This window comes from Schistocerca gregaria, chromosome 4 (assembly GCF_023897955.1).
Source record: "Schistocerca gregaria isolate iqSchGreg1 chromosome 4, iqSchGreg1.2, whole genome shotgun sequence".
NCBI classification, from domain to species: domain Eukaryota; kingdom Metazoa; phylum Arthropoda; class Insecta; order Orthoptera; family Acrididae; genus Schistocerca; species Schistocerca gregaria.
Window position 1 is genome coordinate 265,234,895 of NC_064923.1, and position 23,305 is coordinate 265,258,199.

The 23,305-nt window shown below is 43.8% G+C and overlaps 1 protein-coding gene across 1 annotated transcript in view; it reads right to left on the minus strand.

Annotated features, from left to right (window-relative positions):
* LOC126267998 (fatty-acid amide hydrolase 2-like) overlaps positions 1-23,305 on the minus strand; it is a 333,574-nt gene that overhangs the window by 225,669 nt on the left and 84,600 nt on the right. The window lies entirely within an intron of this gene.

Below are 23,305 nucleotides of genomic sequence, written 5' to 3' on the forward strand. Positions count from 1 at the left end.
CAATATGAATCTGTCCGTGAGAAATAAACTGAAAAATTCTTACCTCGTGATGGTGTCGCCGGATAACGCTGTCTATAAATCTGCTCGTAAATGGCACAGCTTAGTGCAGTGCTGACGTATCTACTAATACTGTATAACGTTTATGTGAGATCTGAATTACGAGAAAAACTGACTTTACTTAGTGACACATCTGCACAGCTGGTCGTCTGATTACTAAAGAACACATGACTATGATTTGACAAAAAATCTGGAATATTTAAACTTAAATAAATGACTGGATCGGGACGGACAATGACTTAAGGGGAAATTATACATTTATAGTTGACTGATCTACAATCCATGCCACGGGAAAATTGAATATATTACAAATCTGGGTCAACTGGTGCTGACGAATCACAAAAGAAAAGATTGAAACAAATTCATATTAACATCTCAGACAAGTGACTTGACTACGCGCATGCCAATAAAAATAACAAAATTTATCTTACAGTAGATGGTTGACTTAATTACGCTGTTAATTTTTCATCATATTAACAATTATTCATTTGTTCATCATCATCTCATTCCATGGTATCATTTAGCTCTGTTACCGATCACAATTATTATTCACTTCCATATAATAAAATTTTACAATTTGTTCTGCACTGTGACTTTAACAACTACTCACTATAAACTGCGCTGTACCAACGACAGACTACAACTACCTGTAGCAGCGAGCGACTGCAACTGCCGCAGAGACTGCTCTGACCTGCGACTCTACTGCAGCTCTCTTTTTACAGGGGCAAAGACATTGTATGTCTCAGGCAGCGCCTGTGAATTACCGTTCTAGAAAGTGAGCAATACATCGAGATTACATTTGCTCCAGCAGGGTGGTGAACCCCTTACAAGTTGACGGAACATCTCGGTAATACTCATGTATTCACTGACTCTACCGGTAACATCTCTAGCAACACGCCTCTGGTTTGCTTCGATGTCTTACTTTAACGCGACCAGTTTAGGATCTCAAACACGCGAGCAGTACTGAAGAATGGATCTGACTACTGTCCTATATGCTATCACCTATACAGATGGATCATACTTCCTAAAATTCTCCCGTTGTTGTTGTTGTTGTTGTGGTCTTCAGTCCTGAGACTGGTTTGATGCAGCTCTCCATGCTACTCTATCCTGTGCAAGCTTCTTCATCTCCCAGTACTTGCTGCAACCTACATCCTTCTGAATCTGCTTAGTTTATTCATCTCTTGGTCTCCCTCTACGATTTTTACCCTCCACGCTGCCCTCCAGTGCTAAATTTGTGATCCCTTGATGCCTCAAAACATGTCCTACCAACCGGTCCCTTCTTTTTGTCAAGTTGTGCCACAAACTCCTCTTCTCCCCACTTCTATTCAATACCTCCTCATTAGTTATGTGATCTACCCATCTAATCTTCAGCATTCTTCTGTAGCACCACATTTCGAAAGCTTCTATTCTCTTCTTGTCCAAATTAGTTATTGTCCATGTTTCACTTCCATACATGGCTACACTTCATACAAATACTTTCAGAAACGACTTCCTGACCATTAAATCTATACTCGATGTTAACAAATCTCTCTTCTTCAGAAACGCTTTCTTTGCCATTGCCAGTCTACATTTTATGTCCTCTCTGCTTCGACCATCATCAGTTATTTTACTCCCTAAATAGCAAAACACCTTTACTACTTTAAGTGTCTCATTTCCTAATCTAATTCCCTCAGCATCACCCGACTTAATTTGACTACATTCCATTATCCTCGTTTTGCTTTTGTTGATGTTTATCTTATATCCTCCTTTTAAGACACTGTCCATTCCATTCAACTGCTCTTCCAAGTCCTTTGCTGTCTCTGACAGAATTACAATGTCATCGGCGAACCTCAAAGTTTTTATTTCTTCTCCGTGAATTTTAATACCTACTCCGAATTTTTCTTTTGTTTCCTTTACTGCTTGCTCAATATACAGATTGAATAACATCGGGGAGAGGCTACAACCCTGTCTTACTCCCTTCCCAACCACTGCTTCCCTTTCATGTCCCACGACTCTTATAACTGCCATCTGGTTTCTGTACAAATTGTAAATAGCCTTACGCTCCCTGTATTTTACCCCTGCCACCTTTAGAATTTGGAAGAGAGTATTCCAGTCAACATTTTCAAAAGCTTTCTCTAAGTCTACAAATGCTAGAAACGTAGGTTTGCCTTTTCTTAATCTTTCTTCTAAGATAAGTCGTAAGGTTAGTATTGCCTCACGTGTTCCAACATTTCTGCGGAATCCAAACTGATCTTCCGCAAGGTCCGCTTCTACCAGTTTTTCCATTCGTCTGTAAAGAATTCGTGTTAGTATTTTGTAGCTGTGACTTATTAAACTGATAGTTCGGTAATGTTCACATCTGTCAACACCTGCTTTCTTTTTGATTGGAATTATTATATTCTTCTTGAAGTCTGAGGGTATTTCGCCTGTCTCATAAATCTTGCTCACCAGATGGTAGACTTTTGTCATGACTGGTTCTCCCAATGAACCGAAATAGATCATTCACCTTCCCCACTACGATCCTTACACGTTCGTTCCATTTCAGTTCACTTTGCACCGTTACGCCTAGTTATTTAACTGACGTGGCTGTGTCAAGCGGCACACTACTAATGCTGCATTAGAACATTACGCGGTTGTTTTCTTCCCGCTCATCTGCATTAACTTACATTTTTCTACATTTAGCTACCTACCATTCATCACACCAGCTAGAAATTTTGTCTAAGTCGTCTTGTATCCTCTTGTAGTCACCCTACGAAGACAACTTCCCGTACAATTCGGCGCCATCAGAAACAACCGCAGATTACTGGACACCCTATCCATTAGACCGTTTGTTTTGAGGAAAAGAGCGGTCCTGTCACACATATCCGGGGCACTAGTCACAATACCCAATACCCATCGTCTCTGATGAACACTCGCCGACGAGGACAAAGTACAGCTTCCTACTACTTAAGAAGTCTTCGAGCCACTCACATACGTGGGAATCTATTCTGTATGCTCGGACCGTCGTTAACAGTCCCCCGTGGGGCACTGTGACAGACGCCTTCCGGCAATCTAAGAATACAGAATCTGGCTATTACCCTTCATCAATGATTCGCAGAATATCGTGCGAGAAAAAGAGCAAGCTCAGTTATGCATGAGCGATGCTTTCCAATCCGTGCTGATTTGCGGACAGAAGCTGTTCCGCGTCGAGGAAATTTATTGTATTCGAACTGAGAATACACTCCATAATTCTGCAGCAAACTGATGTTAACAATAGTGCTCCATAATTTTGCTGGTCCGTTCTTTTAACTTTCTTATATAACAGGGTTGGAACTTGAATAGTGGCAACTATTTATTTATAGAATGAGATTTTCACTCTGCAGCGGAGTGTGCGCTGACATGAAACTTCCTGGCAGATTAAAACTGTGTGCCCGACCGAGACTCGAACTCGGGTCCTTTGCCTTTCGCGGGCAAGTGCTCTACCATCTGAGCTACCGAAGCACGACTCACGGCCGGTACTCACAGCTTTACTTCTGCCAGTATCTCGTCTCCTACCTTCCAAACTTTACATAAGCTCTTCTGCGAACCTTGCAGAACTAGCACTCCTGAAAGAAAGGATATAGCGGAGACATGGCTTAGCCACAGCCTGGGGGATGTTTCCAGAATGAGATTTTCACTCTGCAGCGGAGTGTGCGCTGATATGAAACTTCCTGGCAGAAGAGCTTCCGTAAAGTTTGGAAGGTAGGAGACGAGATACTGGCAGAAGTAAAGCTGTGAGTACCGTGCGTGAGTCGTGCTTCGGTAGCTCACATGGTAGAGCACTTGCCCGCGAAAGGCAAAGGACCCGAGTTCGAGTCTCGGTCGGGCACACAGTTTTAATCTGCCAGGAAGTTTGTTATTTATTTATAGCTCGTACAAAATAGATACGTGTTTCAAAGTTTTACTGAACTTCAAAGTAGTCACCAGCATTGTGTATCACCCGTTGCCAGCGATGAGGAAGTCGGAGGATACTCCTATCAGTGCCATTTGTGTTGGCAGTTCGAACAGCGCGGTCTATTGCCCGACGAATTTGTAGCAGTTCTGAAGCGAATGCCGTGAAGTGTTTCCTTAAGTTTAGAAATCGAGTTGACCTCACGAGGACTTGAGTGCAGTAGGTGGTATAGCACTTAGCAGCCCCACCAGTCAAACAAATCAGCAACAGCTTGCACTGTACCTGCTTGAGCATAGTCCTGCAAAATGATGGTCAGGTCCTGCAGAAAGTATCATCACTTCTGTCTCTGACCAAAACAACGTAGATGTGGCAGGACTGACACAATACTTGGACCAAACTGACCAGTATATACAGTAAATTTTGTATGAGTAGGGCCTCCGGCAGGGTGCAAGTCTTTCGATTTGACGCCACTTCGGCGACTTGCGCGTCGATGGGGATGAAATGATGATGATGATAAGGACAGCACAACACCCAGTCCCTGAGCGGAGAAAATCTCCCACCCAGCCGGGAAACGAACCCGGGCCCTTAGGATTGACATTCTGTCACGCTGACCACCCAGCTACTGGTGGCGGACAGTATATACAGTGGCCGATGCACAATGACCATTTTTTGTCCAAAGCGCTGGGGAAGTTCATTCGTTTATTCGGAAGGGGACGCCGACAGTGTTTACCACCTTTCGGTGGATTAGCGACGGCAGAATCGAGGCGTGCACCCTGCAATCTTTTGTAAACAATTTTACGGAAACTCTTCGGTAAAAAAAAAAAATCATTTTTGCTTCACTTATAGCTTTATATGTCAGGTTCGTGATGAAGAGACCATCATTTTGTTAATGGTCGAAGTTATCTGCGTGAAATTATGAAAAGTGTGCAATGAAAAATAGAGGTCGCTATGATTTTGTGTCTGTGTATATTACATGATATGTTGTTGCATTTGAAATTTAGCTAACATATCGAATTTTTCTTTGGACTTGGATAGAGGTATCTGCCTGTCGCCAACCTCGAGAAAATTGATCTGATGTAGGACACTCATTTGTGATCGCGCCGCGCCAGCGATAAAGCCAGAGTGAAATATCTACAACATTCCTCATATTTAATAAACGGTTTCAGTGATCGAAATGAGATTATGGCGAATGGTTCAAAATGGTTCAAATGGCTCTGAGCACTATGGGACTTAACTTCTGAGGTCATAAGTCCCCTAGAACTTAGAACTACTTAAACCTAGCTAACCTAAGGACATCATACACATCCGTGCCGTGGCAGGATTCGAACTCGCGACCGTAGCGGTCGAGCGGTTCCAGACTGTAACGCCTAGAAACGCTCGGCCACCACGGCCGGCGGTTATCTGTCCCCTAGACTTAGAACTACTGAAAAAAAAACGGCTCTGAGCACTATGGGACTCAACTGCTGTGGTCATCAGTCCCCTAGAACTTAGAACTACTTAAACCTAACTAACCTAAGGACATCACACACATCCATGCCCGACGCAGGATTCGAACCTGCGACCGTAGCAGTCGCACGGTTCCGGACTGCGCGCCTAGAACCGCGAGACCACCGCGGCCGGCAGAACTACTGAAACCTAGCTAACCTAAGGACATCACATTATATCCATGCCCCAGGCAGGATTGGAACCTGCGACCGTAGCAGCAGCGCGGTTCCGGACTGAAGTGCCTAGAACCGCTCGGCCACAGCGGCTGACGAGTTTATGGCAAATGATAGCACGCAAAGAGGAGACAATTTTACCATATCGATGTTATGTAAAACTTCATTATTTACCGTGTTATTCCAATAACTACAACTTTTTCGGTGAAAGAACGTAATTTTTAAGGGCCATCGATAGCCGGTGAAACGAGAAATGCTATTGGTTTTGGAACAACATATGTGAAGACATTAAACCTTTTTTTTTTAGCGAGAATGCGCATTTTCATAAGCTACTGATTTTTTCCTCAGTTCCCCACCCAATAAACCACTGTTTCACAATTCTCTCTCAGTTGTGTCTGCACTACATGTTAGTGAGGTGACAGCGTAGCTCCGCTATGTTTTGGGAAACGATGCAAATTTTGACACGGAAAACCAGAGAAATGTGTAGGACGTAGGCTTTACTCAAATTTCGTCACTCATGACACTTCTCTGAAAGGTGAGAATAAATCGCTGTATTTTCGGCGGAATTCTTTGTAGATACTAACGAAAGCAGAGGTGCCAGTAGATCTTTTTGAACGCTCACCACGCAAATGCGGTCGTGGAGGGGCCCCACTAAATATTTACAAAAAATGTGTGTGTAGGCTTCCGTTTAGAAAGGCACTTCCCGTACAGCTCTCTGAGCGACTCCCCGCTACTGCCGCTCTCCCCACACTTTCCCAGCCGACAGCGCATCTAGCGGCATTTTGCGTGCACAGTGACATCAACTGCCCCAGCAGGCGAGACAGCAGAGATGAAGTGGTAATTTATACCCAGATAGAACCCTCGGCTATTGACGTTCCCCAACTGCCACAATTCCGGGACACTGAGGCGATAATGGTTTGCATTAACAAACTGCGAAGACCTAGATTAATGCCAATCTGCATTTACGTTAGACATCTGACCCATATCCCAACTGACTTTTACACTGTGTGACAAACCTTCAACATTATATCACAATGGGGGACTTTAATGCAAAACGTGTCCTGCTTGGTGACACAACGACTAATAACAATGGGAGTCAATTACAATACTTCCTGATCACAGAGAACATATGTAGACTTACGCTAACTGGAGCAGACTTCGTAAGTTACATAGAGCACTCCCTACCAGGAGCCATTCTCTTCAGTTCTGTACTTGCTGACAACATGAATGACCCAAGAACTTACTGACCACATAAATGACCGGAGAACTGCCGACGGCATAACTAGTGATCATCTACGCATCATATTTAAGACCACAGTTATGAACGTATCTCCCCCCAAACTCACTGAACGTACAATTAGGCATTTAGCAGCAGCAAACTGGGAGACGTGCGAAGGCATGATACAAAAACAGCTTCAATTCCTCGTGACCATCACCAACGACCAAGACATGGAACTAATGAATAAGAAGATAGAACAGACACTACAATTAGCTACGGGCGAAGCAGTTCTCAAAATCACTGTTAAAAACTACAGACCGGCTATACCATAAAACGTCCTTAGACTAATCCAAGAAAAGAGGCGAGTATAACGGGAAATTAAAAGGACTAACAACACAGATCTTAAAACCACATGGAACAGACTCAACGCCCATATTAAAAGACAGCAGTGGGACGACCCCTGTCAAATGCTCGACTTTAAGGGAGAACGAAAATTCTGGAAGAAATTCAAAACCCTGACAGGACAAGCCTAACATTTACAGCAGATATTCCTGAGACGAATTGAGTCGAATGTTTATCTACGATAATGATGTAGGCTGAAACAACAACGCTCCACCCGCCAACGATAAAGAAAAAGAGGAGGCCTTTAGAGACAACAGAGAGAGACAAACGACCTCCTGACTCACGAAATAACAGAGGACGAAGTGAAAGACATAATCATATCAGGACGAAATTTCTGCCCCTACTGACAGTGGCACAATCCGCCTAAACCTAAGGAAAGCCTCAATGATTATCATCATCCGACTTCTGACTACACTCTTAAACTACTATCTATTAAACGAAGCCATACCCCGAGGATGAGCCCAGACCAATAACAATTCTCAAACCAAGTAAACCTCTTACAGACCCAAAATCCTACCATCCTATCTCCCTCCTCGACGTCGTTCGGACGACTTTTGAAAGGATATCCGCCGACAGACTCGGCAAATTTGCTGAACCAAACTGCCTCCTCCCTGACCACCAAGCAGGCTTCAGGGGACCCAAATCGAGCAGTGACCACACACTCAGACTTACTACCAAGACTATCAACGTAATACGTTGCACGCTGGCATTGTTCTTAGATATAGAATGTGCGCTCACTAAAGATCTGGCATGAAGGGCCACTGCACAGACTGATAATTATGAATGCCCCACCAAATCTGTCAGGCTCACAGACCTCACATAATGACATATGGTGCAGTGTACACAATAACAAAACCACTTCTGACGCATGTACTCCACGGTTTATAGACTTGAATATATCGTCATACAGAGTAAAATTTCTAGACACATGGTTGCAGGATATCTTCAGTCCCATCAACAATAAAAAAGCAGGAGCCTTTGTACTCTACCATGCTCAAGAAACTAAAACAATGGGGCCTCTTCTGTACACATGCGGAGGATTCTGCTACGTAATGGCAGTTGTGAAGATGACATTCAAATTCGTCACTCTTATATCACTGCCGAAACCAACGGCTGTGATTGTATCAAGAGCTTTATGCAAGGACTTCCTGCATTAATAAGCCATGTGGATAAGATTGTTTCAGAAAAAAGATCTCAATTTAGATCAGAAAGATGAAAGCCTACATCGAAGAGGCACAGGATAGAACCGATTTGCATCTTTTCACATCACCTGGCTTTGAACCCACCAGAAAGCCTAATGAAAGAGCTAGACCATTTTTGTAGAATGTACTGTTCAAAGCGTTACACTACTTGGGATATTTTCCTGAGGGATTTCCAGCAGGTAATGAATGAGGTTCCTACGGTGCCACGTTTCTGAGTTCTGTTACAGTATTAAGAAACAGTCATGCGAGAGATCGTATCAGAGAAGTCGTCGACTTCTCGCTAAGGACAAGAGAGCAACATAGGAAGATGTGCAAGCAGTCCACAAGGTCGGCTTTGTGGCCAGGAAATGGAACGAACGGTAAGATAAGAAGGCGCGATTAAGCGAGTTGGACAGGAAGTTCTAGGAAAGTCCTTACAGCTGGAATCCACCAAAACCAAGAAATTGATTGGAGTACATCACATATGTCATATTAGGCCATATGTTAAGCTATATTATGCATCAGTTTACTATGTGGTGGCCTTCTAGTTAATATTGAGCACCATCAGAATGTTACCGCGCGGGGTAGCCGTGATGTCTATGGCGCCTTGTCACGGTCCGCGCGGATCGCCCCGTCGGGGGATCGAGCCCTTCCTCGGGCATGGGTGAGTGTGTTGCCCTTAGCGTAAGTTAGTTTAAGTTAGATTAAGCAGTGTGTGAGCTTAGGGACCGATGACCTCAGCAGTTTGGTTCTATAAGATCTTACCACAAATTTAAAAAAAAAATCAGAATGTTTTTATTGTTACGTAGACTTCGTGTCATTCAGTTCACAAGGACGTGAACGTTATTTACAATCTCTGAACGTGTCTGTTTATCATATTGTTTTGACAGAAAGGATTAATAGATGTGATGCAGACTCGTCAGAATTATATCAGAAACAAATTCTTTTTCTGACATGATCACATAGAAGTGTGCTCACTTTCTTTTGGTTAGGCTGACTGTTATGTGGGAGAAGTTATCATGCTACTCCATGTTATCGACTTCTGGTTTGTTTTACTTTTCCAAGATTTGGTCATCTTTTCGCTCACTGATAGTGTGGTTGGTGTTTTTTTTTCTGTCATTGTGTTCGACCATGCTTGAGATGTGTCGCATCTGAGTTGTTTTCCCAAGGGACTTCGTGTTTTGACCATGCCAAGGACGTTGTCAATACGTTGTAAGTATGAGTCGCGGTCACATGAGATACCCTACAAGCACCAACAATTTGCCCAAGTTTGAAGTCACGTAACTTGACATAATGCGTTAACAACTACACAGAATACTTTTCTCACCGCGACTCATACAACATATAGAGAACACTGTACAGGTGCCGTTCATGGTGAATACAACAGCTCAACCTCTATGACTGCTAGCCACTTGTAATCAACAGGACGGCGATTCAAACCCGTGTCCGGCCTCCACATTAAGGTTTTCTCTGACTTCTCTATATCGCCCCAGCCAAATGCCAGGAAGGTTCCTTCGAAGGATAGGACTGGTTTCTTTCCCCATACTTAATACCATCCGAGCTTGTGCTCCGTCTCTAATGACCTCGACGTCGATGGGACATTAAACCCAATCTTCCCTTCGTTTTTTTCCTAGTAACTGCATTTATGTTCCTGCATGCAGTTCTCGCTGTTTCCGTATATTTGCCAAACCCCTGTACCTTGCTACACTGATTTCGAGGTCTACTTGCCGGAACTGTTATATTTTTCCTTTACAAGCTATGTTCGTGGCAACGGTGGGTGCACATTTAAAACATTATTTCCGTCATAGTGATGTTCTAAACTACTGACTCTATCAACGGGATTACTAACAGCCTCCTCGTTGTTCCCAGCTGGGATGGTATCTTGTTTATAACTGAATCTCTGTGTGTGCCCATAACTAAATTTGAATATAGGCACTGATGTTGCGCACCATTTCCATACGAAATTTTCGTTTCGTGAAGTCCCCATTAATATGTTCGGTTTTGCTGCATATGAAACGCGATGTTCGATTTTCTTGCATATGAAACGCGCTGGGAGTTGACCCATGTACGTTACGTAGCTCTGATGGCCACCTATGTTTATCACTGATGGAATTGGGTTTTTAATCGATTTGTACTAATCGTAGACCATTTGGAAGAGGAAACAGGTAGCAGTCAACCCATACCTTGTTCCAAATACCACAAATATTATCATAAGCTTTAAACTTTTCTTTTAGGACTTTCTTCGGAAATTCCGTTGGTATATTAAACACTTTCACATTAATCAAGTTGTTTTCTATTGCACTGACAGAAAACTGCAAATATGGAAGTATGTATCATTTTATAGTTGGCTCAACCTTCCTGCGCAACACTTTCGTCAGTTACGTTAGACCAAATTTTGAAAAAAAGACTCAATAGTATCGAGTTATACACTTGATCTTTAGTAAGTTTGAGAGTGGTAGTTACTCAGTTCTGGATATCTGCGGTGTTGTCCGGTCGTTGTCCTTTGAAAATTCCAGTCTGACTGTACTCTTTTTTTTTTGGATCTGGTTCCAAAGCAGTATACTTTTCCTTCACACTACAGATATAGTGTTGACACACGTACACAAGAATTAACACTGACGGATCACGAACGGAATGCGATCACGATATGAGTAAACTCGGTAACTGAACAATGTCAGGAAGTAAACGGTAGTATCGCGACCCCGTGACCGATCGCTGCGACTGCTAAATGTTGACTACGCTGTACCTATTAGAACTTCGTTTGCATACAGTGGGTCGCATTTACACTGACGAACAGCTTTTCCTTATCCCGCCACGAGTCAATCTATGAAACTCCTGCCGCCACTACAGCTAACATTAGCTCGCTCGCCAATATACACCGGCCTAATATCGTGCAGGGACCCCGCTAGAGGCAAAGCGACGTGGCATGGACTCGACTAACGTCTGAAGTAGTGCTGGGTGGAACTGACACCATGACTCCTGCATGAGTACGAGGGGATGGAGAGCTTTTCTGTACAGCACGTTGCAAGGCATCCCAGATTCTCAATAATGTTCATGTCTGTATAGTTTGGTGGTCAGCGAAAGTGTCCAAAGTCAGAACAGTGATCCTGGAGCCACTCTGTACGATTTATGAACCTGTGGGGTGTCCCATTGTTCTGCTGGAATTGCCAATGTCCATCGGATTGCACAATGCACATGAATGGATACAGGTGATCAGGCAGGATGCTTAAGTACGGGTCACCTGTCACAGTCGTATCTAGACGTATCAGGAGTCCCATATAAATCCAGCTGCACATGCCCTATACCATTACGGAGCCTCCGCCAGCTTGAACAGTCCCCTGCTGACAGGCAGGGTACACGGATTCATGAGGTTATATCCATACCCGTTCACGTCCATCAGCTCGATACAATTTGAATCGAGACTCGTCCGACCAGGCAACATGTGTACAGTCATCAACAGTCCAATGTCGGTGTTGACGGGCCCAAGCGAGGCGTAAAGCTTTGTGATGTGCGTTCATCAAGGGTACACGAGTGGGCCTTAGGCTCAAAAAGGCCATGTTGATGATGTTTCGTTGAATGGTTCGCACGCTGACACATATTGATGTCTCAGCAATGAAATTTGCAGCAATTTGCGGAAGAGTTGCACATCTATCACGCTGAACGATTCCCTTCAGTCGTCGTTTGCCCAGTTCTTGCAGGATCTTTTTCCGGCCGCATCGATGTCGAATCGCTGATATTCACGGTAGACTCGTGAAATGGTCGTACGGGAAAATCCTCACCTCATCGCTACTTCGGAGATGCTGTGTCCCGTCGCTCGTGCTCCGACTATAACACCAGTTCAAACTCACTTAAATCTTGATAACCTGCCATTGTAGCAGCGGTAAGGGATCTAATAACTGCGCCAGACACTTATTGTCGTATATAGGCGTCACCGGTCACAGCGCCGTATTCTGCCTGTTTACATATCTATGTATTTGAATACGCGTGCCTCTACAAGTTTCTTTGGCGCTTCAGTGTATATCCTAATCCAATAATCACCTTCTTATGTCCAGTGATCACTGCTGCAAAACTAACAATATTAATAAATGAAAAGCACCAGTTTGCTTTTGTTCTACAATATTATTTTTATTGCTAACCGGTTCTCGGCTTACAAGGCCATCTTCAGACATATACTGAGTATTATCACCAAAGAAGTTAAATGTTAGCAGACAACATTGGAAGAGAAGTAACACATCTAGAGTAACGCAGAAACATACAGTGAGTAACATCTTTGCAATGAAATAGTAAAAACTGAACAGTACATAAAATCAATGGAGTTGACAGGAAAACCTTTAGCACAAAATAAGAATAGAATGTCTACATAACAGTTTCTATTAATAAACAAAACTAATAAAATAAGATAAAATTAGTACTAGACAAGGCTGCATCAAGAGGTATGAAACATGGAGAGTGATACACAACCAATTAAAAAAGAAGAGACAGTTGTCAATGTAAATACAGGATACATGAGGAACTTAAGCAATATCAATAAGATAAACAGAAATTAGTAAATGCAGGAAAATTGAGGTGTTTGAGGTAACCTACAGTTTGAGAGTGTGGCGGTACTGCATTTTAACATTAACAATATAATCAAAGCAGTGGCTGTATACCAGTTTACATTAAATAATTTACACTCTCAAACTGTAGGTTAACTCAAACACCACAATTTTCTTGCATTTAGCAGGAATAAAATACAGTGAGCGAAAGGCTATTTACGACTTGTACAGAAACGAAATGGCAGCTGTAAGAGTCGATGAGCACGAGAAGGGAAGCAGTGATGGAGCAGGGAGTGAGACGGGATTGTAGCCTATCCTCGATGTTATTCAGTCTGTAGATTGAACAAGCAGCAAAGCACATTTAGAGTAGGAATTACGGTTCAGGGAAAATAAATAAAAATTTTCAGGTTCGCCGATGTGTTCGTAGTTCTGGCAGAGACTGCAAAGGACTTGGAAGAGCAGTTGAACGGAGTGGACGAGGGCGTGAAAGGAAGATAAAAGATGATCATCGACAAAGGCAAAACAAGGATAATGGAATATAGTCGAATTAAATAAGATGATGCTGAGGGAATTAGGTTAGGAAACGAGACATCAAAAGTAGCACATGAGTTTCGCTATTTTGAGAACAAAATAACTGACGAAGGTTGAAGCAGGGAAGATATAAAATGTAGGCTGGCTATGGAAAGAAATTTGTTAACATCGAATAACTCTTTTCTGGAAGTGTTTGCATGGAATGCAGCCACGTATGAAAGTGGCACATGCACGATAATAGTTTTGACGAGAAGAGAATAGAAGACTTTGAAATGTGACGCCACAGAAGAATGCTGAAAATATGATGGGTAGATCACGTAAGTAATGAGGAGGTATTGGAGAAAAGAAATTTGTGGTACGACCTAACTAGAAGAAGGGACTGGTTGATAGGAGACAGTCTGGGACATCAAGAGATCATCAATTTAGTACTGGATGGAAGTATTGGGGGTAAAAGTTGTGGAGGGAGATCAAGAGATCAGTACAGTAAGCAGATTCAAAAGGATGCAAGTTGCTGTAGTTATACGGAGATGAAGAAGTTTGCACAGGATAAAGTAACATGGAGAGTTGCATCAAACCAGTCTTGGGACTGAAGACTACAACAATAATAATGGATCAATAATTGCGCAGCGAAAACATGAAAATGGGCTTCTTAAACCACGTTTTAAGTAGTTTTCCAAATTCGCTTCACTATCAGTATGTCAGATTTCTTACTCCTTTTTGTGATGAGGTAGGTGCGAGATGACTTCACTACCGACGAGACGTTAAAGCACAGCGAAAGGAAGAAACAAGTTTTTATCCTATGACACACACGCGAACGAGTCGTTAAACGACAAACCCAGGTAAGTAAATATACCGACGATCTCCAGGCAAACGAAGAATTCAGAGAGTAAATTCTGCTCGTTTCTGCCCACCGTTTCCAAACAACATTGGTAGGTTATTAACTGTGGTCATTCGACATATGTTGTTTACCATCGATTATCACCTTCTGGCTGACCATCCACATGCAGAAGGTAATGTCATGTCTGTGCCTCGTGCTGCCGAAAGAGCTGTCCTCGAAAGTGCAAATCATTTCAGAAAGGGCACACAAATCCGAAAGCGTCGCACGCAACAAATGGGATCGAAGCTAAAATCAATGAATCGATTTAGAACATATCCGAGAAACAACGACAGTAACGAACATTGTAACTCTCTCTCTCTCTCTGTCTGACCTCTTACACTTCTGACTCTCCCACTATGTGTGTGTGTGTGTGTGTGTGTGTGTGTGTGTGTGTGTGTGTGTGTGCTAAGGCAGATCAATAGGAAAGAGACTATAGTTATGATTTTTTTGGAATTAATATAAATACATAAAAAAGGTTTCGAATCTTGCTCGACAAGTCGAGTCCTGTAACCTTTCCGCGACATGCTGGGGAAGTAAAAGCAAGAACACTTAACTGAAAATGGACCATACGATAGGTATAAACCTTATAATTTAAATTCACATCGTTATCAAGGTAAAGAAGCATTATCCATGAAACTTCCTGGAAGATTAAAACTGTGTGCCCGACCGAGACTCGAACTCGGGACCATTGCCTTTCGCGGGCAGGTGCTCTACCATCTGAGCTACCGAAGCACGACTCACGGTCGGTACTCACAGCTTTACTTCTGCCAGTATCTCGTCTCCTACCTTCCAAACTTTACAAAAGCTCTCCTGGTTCGCAGGACGAGATACTGGCAGAAGTACAGCTGTGAGGCCGGGGCGCGAGTCGTGCTTGGGTAGCTCAGTTGGTAGAGCACTTACCCGCGAAAGGCAAAGGTCCCGAGTTCGAGTCTCGGTCGGGCACACAGTTTTAATCTGCCAGGAAGTTTCATATCAGCACACACTCCGCTGCAGAGTAAAAATCTCATTCTGGAAGCATTATCCGTGTTGGACAAGAATGATGGCAGTGGTCTTGTTGAAGGAACTAGCACGGTATGGGGATGAGGTGATCCAGGGAAACCACAAAAGGCTAAATTAGAAAAGTGATTTTCATTCCACTCCTCCGAAAATGGCCGAAATATTGAGTCACCACGTACAGTGAAAATCAATAAGGTCTCTTTTACCCACGGATAAAGCATTTGTTTCGAAACGCAGAGAGTTGTAGTAATGTTTTTAAGCAAACAAAGAGCACCAACTCGCTTTTTCGGATGTACCTCCTCAACCATAACACCAAAGGATCCGCAACTCATCTGACTCCTTTCACTTTATGACTTAGCTTTAATAAATTTCAAAATTTCAGGACAAAAATGAAAAAGAACATTAGTACACTTACCGAGAAACATAACTGTAGGATGGTTGACCAAAAATACACTGAAGAGTTAAAGAAACGGTACACCTACAATATCGTGTAGGGCCCCCGCGAACGCGCAAAAGCCTCGCTGTACGACGTAGCAAGGACTTGACTAATGTCTGAAGTAGTGCTGAAGGGATTTTACACCATGAATCAGGCAGGGCTGTATATAAATCCGCAAGGGTACTAGGGGGTGGAGATCTCTTCTGAACAGCAGGTTGAAAAGCATCACAGATATGCTCAATAATATTCATGTCTGGGCGTTTGGTGGCAAGCGATAGGGATCAAACTCAGAAGAATACTTCTGGCACCCCTCTGTAACAGTTCTGGGGGTGTGGGGTGTCCCTTTGTGCTGCTGGAATTGCTCAAGTCCGGCGAAATGCAAAATGGACATGAATGGATGCAGGTAATCATATATGATGCTTACGTACCTGTCAGGGTAGCATTTAGAACTACGCTCCTGGAAATGGAAAAAAGAACACATTGACACCGGTGTGTCAGACCCACCATACTTGCTCCGGACACTGCGAGAGGGCTGTACAAGCAATGATCACACGCACGGCACAGCGGACACACCAGGAACCGCGGTGTTGGCCGTCGAATGGCGCTAGCTGCGCAGCATTTGTGCACCGCCGCCGTCAGTGTCAGCCAGTTTGCCGTGGCATACGGAGCTCCATCGCAGTCTTTAACACCGGTAGCATGCCGCGACAGCGTGGACGTGAACCGTATGTGCAGTTGACGGACTTTGAGCGAGGACGTATAGTGGGCATGCGGGAGGCCAGGTGGACGTACCGCCGAATTGCTCAACACGTGGGGCGTGAGGTCTCCACAGTACATCGATGTTGTCGCCAGTGGTTGGCGGAAGGTGCACGTGCCCGTCGACCTGGGACCGGACCGCAGCGACGCACGGATGCACGCCAAGACCATAGGATCCTACGCACGCCCCAACATCGTGGAGCCCGCCTCCAGTGGTGTCGCGACAGGCGTGAATGGAGGGACGAATGGGGACGTGTCGTCTTCAGCGATGAGAGTCGCTTCTGCCTTGGTGCCAATGATGGTCGTATGCGTGTTTGGCGACGTGCAGGTGAGCGCCACAATCAGAACTGCATACGACCGAGGCACACAGGGCCAACACCCGGCATCATGGTGTGGGGAGCGATCTCCTACACTGGCCGTACACCTCTGGTGATCGTGGAGGGGACACTGAATAGTGCACGGTACATCCAAACCGTCATCGAACCCATCGTTCTACCATTCCTAGACCGGCAAGGGAACTTGCTGTTCCAACAGGACAATGCACGTCCGCATGTATCCCGTGCCACCCAACGTGCTCTAGAAGGTGTAAGTCAACTACCCTGGCCAGCAAGATCTCCGGATCTGTCCCCCATTGAGCATGTTTGGGACTGGATGAAGCGTCGTCTCACGCGGTCTGCACGTCCAGCACGAACGCTGGTCCAACTGAGGCGCCAGGTGGAAATGGCATGGCAAGCCGTTCCACGGGACTACATCCAGCATCTCTACGATCGTCTCCATGGGAGAACAGCAGCCTGCATTGCTGCGAAAGGTGGATACACACTGTACTAGTGCCGACATTGTGCATGCTCTGTTGCCTGTGTCTATGTGCCTGTGGTTCTGTCAGTGTGATCATGTAATGTATCTGACCCCAGGAACGTGTCAATAAAGTTTCCCCTTCCTGGGACAATGAATTCACGGTGTTCTTATTTCAATTTCCAGGAGTGTATTAGGGGGCCCATATCACTCCGACTGCACATGCCCCACACCATTACAGAGCGTCCACCAGCTTAAACAGTCCCCTGCAGACACGCAGCGTCCGTGGATTCATTTGGTTGTCTCTATACCTGTACACGTCCATCCGCTCGATACAATTTGAAAGGAGATGCGCCCGACTAGGCAACATGTTTCCAGTCATTAACAAACAGTCCAATGTCGGTGTTGACGGTCCCAGGCTTTGTGTCGCGCATTCGTCAAGGGTACACGAGTGGTCCTCCGTCTCCGAAAGCCTGTATCAATTATGTTTCGTTGACCGGTTCTCACGCTAACACTTGTTGATGGGCCAGCACTGAAGTCTGCACCAGTTTGCGGAAGGGCTGCACTTCTGTCACGATGAAAGATTCTCTTCAGTCGTCGTTGGCCCCTTTCTTGTAGGATCTTTTTCCAGCCGCTGCGATGTCGGAGATTTGATGTTTTAGGGTATTCCTGATATTCACGGTACGCTCGTGAAATGTTCGTACGGGAGATACTGTGTCCCATCGCTCGTTCGCCGACTATAACACTACGTTCAAACTCACTTAAATCGTGATAACCTGCCATTTTAGCAGCAGTAACCGATCTAAAAACTGCGCCAGACACTTGCTGTCTTATACAGGGTGTTAGAAAAAGGTACGGCCAAACTTTCAGGAAACATTCCTCACACACAAATAAAGAAAAGGTGTTATGTGGACATGTGTCCGGAAACGCTTAATTTCCATGTTAGAGCTCATTTTAGTTTCGTCAGTATGTTCTTCCACCTACGCATGTCATACGGGATACTCCACCTGTGCTGCTGGAACATGTGCCTTTACAAGTACGACACAACATGTGGTTCATGCACGATGGAGCTCCTGCACATTTCAGTCGAAGTGTTCGTACGCTTCTCAACAACAGATTCGGTGACCGATGGATTGGTAGAGGCGGACCAATTCCATGGCCTCCACGCTCTCCTCACCTCAACCCTCTTGACTTTCATTTATGGGGGCATTTGAAAGCTCTTGTCTACGCAACCCCGGTACCAAATATAGAGACTCTTCGTCCTCGTGTTGTGGTCGGCTGGTATACAATACGCCATTTTCCAGGGCTGCATCAGAGTATCAGGGTTTCCATGCGACGGAGGGTGGATGCATGTATCCTCGCTGACGGAGGACATTTTGAACATTTCCTGTAACAAAGTGTTTGAAGTCACGCTGGTACGTTCTGTTGCTGTGTGTTTCCATTCCATGATTAATGTGATTTGAAGAGAAGTAATAAAATGAGCTCTAACATGGAAAGTAAGCGTTTCCGGACACATGTCCTCATAAAATATTTTCTTTCTTTGTGTGTGAGGAATGGTTCCTTAAAGTTTGGCCGTACCTTTTTGTAACACCCTGTATAGGCGTTGCCGACCGCAGAGCCGGATAATGCCTGTTCACATATCTCTGTATTTGATATACGCTAACCTATACCAGTTTCTTAGGCGCTTCAGTGTATTTTGAATAACAATTGACCCGTACTAAGCAGACCACTTAAATGGCAGATTTCTGGAGGGGCTATCAAGTTATGGGAGACTGAGGTGTAACTCCGGTGTTGAGATTACTTTTATTAGACTCCTGTGTACTCCGTGAGATACTTCAGCTGTTTACCTTGGAAATGTTACAACTCAGGTCGTCTTGAAAATCCAGGGCGTATCTTAAGACTGAGAACAATTGTGCAGCGGTAATAAATTCTTTGGTCTTGTTCTTCGAAAAGTGCGCTATTGCAATTTTGTAAATTTGCCAGGTTATTTTTATTTAAATATAATAAGTTAGAGAGATGAGAAAGTATTCTGGCAATGTAGAGGATCCAGAGTATTTACTCGTTTAGCTTTTACATATTTAAACGATTTTTGCTATGTAACGAAGTCTCGGCCATTGAAAACAAACTCAGTTGGCGAGTTTAGAAAATTCACATTTCACACGTGTATAATTTACTTTTTAATGTCCACAATATTACACTACTGGCCATTAAAATTGCTACACCTCGAAGATGACGTGCTACAGACTCGAAATATAACTGACAGGAAGAAGATGCTGTGATATGCAAATGATTAGCTTTTCAGAGCATTCACACAAGGTTGGCGCCGGTGGCGACACCTACAACGTGCTGACATGAGGAAAGTTTCCAACCGATTTCTCATGCACAAACAGCAGTTGACCGGCGTTGCCTGATGAAGCGTTGTTGTGATGCCTCGTGTAAGGAGGAGAAACGGGTACCATCACGTTTCCGACTTTGATAAAGGTCAGATTGTATCCTATCGCGATTGCGGTTTATCGTATCGGGACATTGCTGCTCGCGTTGGTCGCGATCCAATGACTGTTAGCAGAATATGGCATCGGTGGGTTCAGGAGGGTAATACGGAACACCGTTCTGGATTCCAACGGCCTCGTACACTAGCGGTCGAGATGACAGGCATCTTATCCGCAAGGCTGTAACGGATCGTGCAGCCACGTCTCCATCCCTGAGTCAACAGATGGGGACGTTTGCAAAACATCAACCATTTGCACGAACAGTTCAACGACGTTTGCAGCAGCATGGACTATAAGCTCGTACACCATGGCTGCAGTTACCCTTGACGTTGCATCAGAAACAGAAGCGCCTGCGATGGTGTACTCAACGACGAACTTGGGTGCACGAATGGCGAAACGTCATTTTTTCGGATGAATCCAGGTTCCGTATACAGCATCATGATGGTCGCATCCGTGTTTGACGACATCGCGGTGAACACACATTGGAAGCGTGTATTCGTCATCGCCATACTGGCGTATCACCCGGCGTGATGGTATGGGGTGCCATTAGTTACACGTCTCGGTGATCTTTTGTTCGCATTGACGGCACTTTGAACAGTGGACGTTACATTTCAGATGTATTACGACCCGTGGCTCTATCCTTCATTCGATCCCTGCGAAACCCTACATTTCAGCAGGATAATGTACGACTGTATGTTACAGGTCCTGTACGGGCCTTTCTGGATACAGAAAATGTTCAACTGCTGCCCTGGCCAGCACATTCTTCAGATCTCTCACCAATTGAAAACGTCTGTTCAATGGTGGCCAAGCAATTGGCTCGTCACAATACGCCAGTCATTACTCTTGATGAAATGTGGTATCGTGTTGAGGCTGCATGGGCAGCTGTACCTGTACACGCTCTCCAAGCTCTGTTTGACTCAGTGCCCAGGCGTATCAAGGCCGTTATTAGAGCCAGAGGTGGTTGTTCTGCGTACTGATTTCTCAGGATCTATGCACCCAAATTGCGTGAAAATGTAATCACATGTCAGTTCTAGTATAATATATTTGTCCAATGAATACCCGTTCATCATCTGCATTTCTTCTTGGTATAGCAATTATAATGGCCAGTAGTTTTACTCTGGTCGATTCCGCAATACAAACACGTCAATGAATTCAACAGTTTTCCAAAAATTTATTGGCATGGTACATACATTTGTCTGTTTAGAGCGCTATTTCAGACGCCACTTTTTTTTCTCCTGCTTGATAACATTCTGCCTGGGTCTATACCTTCACATGCGACTAGTGTTTGGGTTATCTATTTCATTAGGAACTTTCAAACGAAGTTGTTTCAAGTTCTAAAATATATTCTTTTTTAAATCAAGAGATAAAAGAAATACAAAATAATTTACATGTAGCAATACATGAAATGTACGTTACAAACAGACAAAGCGAGAGCCGGTATGATCTCTCCTCTCTTCTCTGCTACCTCTACCTCTTCCTCTACCTCTGCTTCTACCTCTACCTCTACGTCTACAACCAGTGCCTGGCAGAGAGTTCTTCGAACCACGTTCACAATAATTCTCAATTATTCCACTCTCCATCAGCACACGAGCTCTTATTTCCCTTATTTTATTATGGTGTTCTTTTTTACCTATTACATCTGCTTCTACAAAATATTTTTACATTCGGAGGAGAAAGATCGTGATTGAAATTTCGTGAGAAGATTCTGCCGCAAAAAAAAAACGCCTTTGTTATAATGGTGTCTATCATAAATTCTGTATCATGTCCATGACTCTCTCTCCCTATTCCGCGACAATACGAAGCGTGCTGCTCTTCTTTGAACTTGCTCGATGTACTGCGTTAATCCTATCTGATAAGGATCTCAGACTGCGCAGCAATACTGCAAAAGAGGATGGACAAGCGTAGAGTAAGCAGTCTCTTTAGTAAATCTGTTACTTTTTCTATTACATTTTTTAAGTGTTGTGCCAGTAAAATGCAGTCTTTGGTTTGCTTCCCCATAACATTTTCTATTTGTTCTTTCCAATTTAAATTGTTTGTAATTACAATTCCGAGGTGTTTAGTTGAATTATCGTGTAAGCGAAGCTTAACTGATTCCTTTTAGCAACTCATGTGGATGACCTCACACTTTTCATTATTTAGGGTCAATTGCTAATTTCCGCTCCACTCAGATATCTTTTATAAATCGTTTTGCAATTTGTTTTGATCTTCTGATGAATTTACTAGACACAAACGAGAGCATCATCTGCAAACAACCTAAGACGGTTGGTCAGATTGTCTGTTAAATCTTATACATAGATAAGGAACAGCAGAGGACCTATAACACTACCTTGGGGAACGTCAGAAATCACATCTGTTTTACTCGATGACTTTCCATCAATTTCTAAGAATTGTGACCTCTCAGACGATATACCATAAGCACTCAGTTTCACTACAAGCCGCTTGCGTGATACAGTGTCAAAAGCCTTTTGGAAATCTAGAACATCGTATCAATTTGAAATACTTTGTCAATAGCACTCAACACTTCGTGTGTGAGTGAATGGTTAGTTGTGTTTCACAAGAACGAAGTTTTCAAAATCCGTGTTGATTCTTTATCAGGCAATACATAATGTTCAAACACAATATACCGGGTGATCAAAAAGCCAGTAAAAATTTGAAAACTAAATAAACCCAGGAATAATGTAGACAGAGAGGCAAAAATTGACACACATGCTTGGAATGACGAGGGGCTTTATTAGGAAAAAAAAGTATTGCTAGACGTGAGAAAGATCTCTAGCGCGTGTCGTTTGGTGATGATCGTGTGCTCAGCCGCCACTTTCGTCATGCTTGGCCTCCCAGGTCCCCAGACCTCTGTCCGTGCGATTATTGGGTTTGGGGTTCCCTGAAGTCGCAAGTGTATCGTGATCGACCGACATCTCTAGGGATGCTGAAAGAAAACATCCGACGCCCATTCCTCACCACAACTGCGGACATGCTTTACAGTGCTGTTCACAACATTATTCCTCGACTACAGCTATTGTTGAGGAATGATGGTGGACATATTGAGCATTTCCTGTAAAGAACATCATCTTCGCTTTGTCTTACACTGTTATGCTAATTATTGCTATTCTGATCAGATGAAGCGCCATCTGTCGGACATTTTTTGAACGTTTGTATTTTTTTGGTTCTAATAAAACCCCATGTCATTCCAAGCATGTGTGTCAATTTGTACCTCTCTATCTACATTATTGCGTGATTTATTCAGTTTTCAAATTTATATTGACTTTTTGATCACCTGGTAGTTCCAAAATCCTGCTTCATGTCCACGTTAATGATATGGGCCTGTAATTTAGTGGATTACTCCCACTACCTTTCTTGAATATTGGTGTGACCTGTACAACTTTCCAGTTTTTGGATACGGATCTTTCGTCGAGCGAACGATTGTATATGACTGTCAAGTATGGAGCTATTGCATCAGCACTCTGTGAAAAGAACCTAACTGGTATACAATCTG